Here is a 4052-nt window from a genome sequence, read left to right on the forward strand (position 1 = left end):
ACGTAATCTTACTATATCAGCTCTCTGGCTCCCCTTTTTTGTTGCTACTAAAATATATATATATATATATATTGCTTTGATGACTGATGAACTAGCACAATTTCAAATTTTTCCTGTCTCTCCCTCCTTTCTTCCTTCTTCCCTTCACTCCCTCTCCCTTCCTCTCTCTTTCATTTCTCTTAATCATCTCATTTGAAATGTTACTTAATATGTTTAAATCAATTATGTGCCCCATACTTAAGAATGGCCTATAATATTATTTCTTAGATCACACATTTTTAGAAGACTACAGTGCCTAACTAATGGAATTCTTGAAAAACCTATCAAAGTGCTTCAGAACATAAGAAATATATCAATGGGACAGAAACAGTTCTTCATTATGCTTTACACACAATTTTGCTCAACTGCTTATTTTAATTAGAGCAGAACTCTAGCTTCTGCTCATTGGTTTAGCATGAGCAATAAAATGAAGTTTATTTAATTTTCTAAAATAAGTAAAGCAGAGTAAAGTTAATTAAAAGTTAATTACAGAATAATGAATCATCTACCCTTGCTGTGCTAGTGTTGCCCAGATGATTAGATGCTGTCCTTCCTGAATACACTTCCATTCCCATAAGCTGAGTATTCTCTTCATTCAGCATAAGGATTTTCATTTGTGTACTTGAAAAGTTTATGTTGCCTTCTCCTGAAGGCATCTTTTTTTTTTTTTTTTTTTTTTTTTTTTAGGAAATAAGTGCATAGAGGTACCTACACACACCTTCCTAGTTTCACTCTTTTTATATGCTTTCCCCAGGCATAATTTTCATTTAGACTTCTGATTGCCTTTTAAATTTGACAGAATATACCTATAAAATTCGTTAGTAATTGTTTCATTTCCCAGCATGGCATGTGTAGTTAACCTTGAAAGACGGATTGGGCGTTAACTGTAGTGAACCCAACCTTTGCCAGTATCACAAAGGTCATGGATCTGTTCTCTCTAGTCCTGTGTCTTCAAATAGAAGGTTTTGTACATATTGGAATTAGAATGCTTTTACTGCTCATTAATTCATCATTAAAATGATGTCAACTAATCATTCTCTATAAGGCTCTGGTGTACAGATTTTCTGGCATGAATTGCTGTAGCTTGGCTCCCAGCCACTTACAACTTGCTGAAAACAGCAGCATTCATGTTTTTGGTAGATTTAAATCTTTTGTGAAATTTTATTGTAAGTAGCAGGTCTTATAAATTGCACTGGGAATATCATATGGCTTATACTGAGAGTATCTTAATTTTTATGAATGGATGTATGTATGGAAATACCTGAATTTCAATTTCAATTTTGCAGCAGGTTTCTCTTAGTATAAGGAATAACGTATAATGAATATTATGTCCTCACCTCGATTATGTGTCTTGCATCTTGACATCAAGAATACTAAGGCCCTGTAGCAAATATTGTTAAATAGGGAAAGAAAAATGAATCAATGTACCTTAAGGGTATTTACACTGATTATATGTCCAGCCTATGTAAAAAGCTACAAACTATTAGTTTTGCAAAATTATATGAGATTCAAGGATACAAATGGGTTATGAAGGAAATACAAACAACTGAATTCTTGAATCTTTTTTTTTTTTTTTAAGTATACACTATTGGAAAACAAACTGAGGGTTGCTGGAGGGGAGGTAAGTGGGGAATAGGGTAACTAGGTGCCAATTAGAGGGCACTTGATATAATGACCACTGGGTATTATATATAACTGATGAGTCACTAAACTCTATCTCTGAAATTAATAATACACTATATGGTAATAAAATGAATTTAAATACAAAAATTTTTTCAAGTATACTCTATGTTTTTCAACCTGTGAACAAACATATGTACAAGCATTTCTTTCCCCACATGTTGTAAATCGTATGTTAAATAAGAAGGAAATAGGTGGAAAAGATCTGAAAATAAAGTTTCAAGAGGATCTTTTAAACAGGGACTGTGAGAAGTTGGAAGATGGGGTACAATCTTGCTTTCACAAGTTCTTCCTTGCTGTCATGCTTTCATCTTCACTACTCTAAAACTTTCCCTCTCTCTTCTTTTAAATATTTCCCCCTGCCTTTACACTTTAGTTATGCGTGCAACTTCGTGATTATATCCTAGCTTTCTGGTTCTCAATTTTCCCAACTTTAAAATGGTAAGTATGAAGGCTCAATAAATGAACAACCAAACAAATAAATCCTTTCAGTTTAGAAATGCTGGCTTCTATTTTAAATACAACTTTCAAATGTTGATTCAAAAATTCACACTCATATCCATCTCATAGACACAGATTATGGCTGTTCTTTTCATTTGCTATGAAAAATATGCCAAGTTAGGAAAGCACAATTTTGTAAGGTAACTTGTTCACCTTTTTTTCCTTGGCATTAACATTTTTTCTGATAATGCTATTTAGATCCACTTGATTCAGATAACTCTCTTTCATAAGAACTGAAATTCTTGGTAGAGAGAAATAATTCAACCCATGCTATACAGTTTAATATAACTGAGCAGAAGTAAATAGTGTACACTGAGTAACGGAAATTCCTTTTTTTGGCTTTTGGTTAGAAAAGATGATCAAGGAGCCTGGGTGGCTCCGTGGTTGAGTGTCTGCTTATGGCTCAGGTCATGATCCGGGGGTCCTGGGATTGAGTCCTGCATAAGGCTCCCCGTAGGGAGCTTGCTTCTCCCTCTGCCTATGTCTCTGCCTCTCTCTCTGTGTCTCTCATGAATAAATAAAAATCTTTATTTTTTTTTTTAAAGGGAGATGATCAAATGAATGCCAAAATGTGCTAAGTTTTCTTTTTTTCGGGGGGGGGGGAGGTGTTCTTTGACGAGGTAGAGTATACTTTATTGATACATGACAAGATTAAGGGTCCCCAAGCTCCTCTCCTTCTTCAGAGGGTCTGATATGGAAACTGTGGAGGTCAGGAGATTCTCAGTGTGCTGGGGATGAGCTGGGGCAAGGACTCTCCAGCAGCCGAGGACTGCTTCCTCTTACTGGGCCTGGTGGCCCAAGGGGCTTTTACTCCTTGGAGGCCACATGAACCATAAGGTCCACTACCCAGTTACTATAGCCAAAATCATTGTCATACCAGGTAATCAGTTTGACAAAGTAGTCACTAAGTAATACCAGCCCCAACATCAAAGGTGGAAGAGTAGGTGTCACTGTTTAAGTCACAGGAGACAACATCATCCTCAGTGTAGCCGAGGATGCCCTTAAGGGGGCCCTCCGATGCTTGCCTCACCACTTTCTTGATGTCATTATACTTGGTAGCTTTCTCTAGGCAGCAGGTGAGATCTGCGACTGATGTTGTTGGACATGGAGACATGGAAGGCCATGGCAATGAGCTTCCCATTTAGCTCAGGGATGACCTTGCCTACAGCCTTGGCAATGCCAGAAGCAGCAGGGATAAGGTTCTGGGCAACCCCTCAGCTGTCACATCACAGCTTACCAGAGGGGTCATCCACAGTCTTCTGGGTGGCAGTGATGGCATAGACTGGGGTTATGAGTCCTTCCATGATGCTGAAGTTGTCATAGATGACCTTTGGCCAGAGGGGCCAAGTGGCTGGTGGTGCAGGAGGCATTGCTGACTATCATGAGGGAGTTGTCCTACCTCTCATGGTTTATACCCATCACAAACATGGGTGCAGAGTAGAAGGGCAGAGATGATGACCCTCTTGGCCCCACCCTTCAAGTGAGCTTCAGCATTCTCCACGGTGGTAAAGACCCCAATAGACTCTACAACATACTCAGCAACAGCATCACCCCATCTGATGTTGGTGGAAGCTTGCTCCTGGAAGATGGAGATGGCTTTCTGTCCTGTTCTCAACCTTGATGGTGTTCTGGAATTTGTTGTGGGTGGAACCATACTGGAACATGTAGACCATGCAGTTGAGGTCAATGAAGGGGTCACTCATGGTGATAGTATCCACTTTGCTGGAGTTATAAGCAGCCTGGGTCCGTAGGTGTCTAATATGGCCAAATCCCATTTATTCCAAACTTCACCATTGTGTCCGGGATGCGGCTGGCACTGCACCAGAAGATGC

The 4052-nt window shown here is 38.9% G+C and overlaps 1 pseudogene; it reads right to left on the bottom strand.

Moving 5' to 3' along the window:
* Window positions 1-3027: 3027 nt before the first annotated feature.
* Window positions 3028-4052, bottom strand: LOC112670897 (glyceraldehyde-3-phosphate dehydrogenase-like; annotated as a pseudogene).

The sequence above is a fragment of the Canis lupus genome, chromosome 14 (assembly GCF_003254725.2).
Source record: "Canis lupus dingo isolate Sandy chromosome 14, ASM325472v2, whole genome shotgun sequence".
Lineage (NCBI taxonomy): Eukaryota > Metazoa > Chordata > Mammalia > Carnivora > Canidae > Canis > Canis lupus.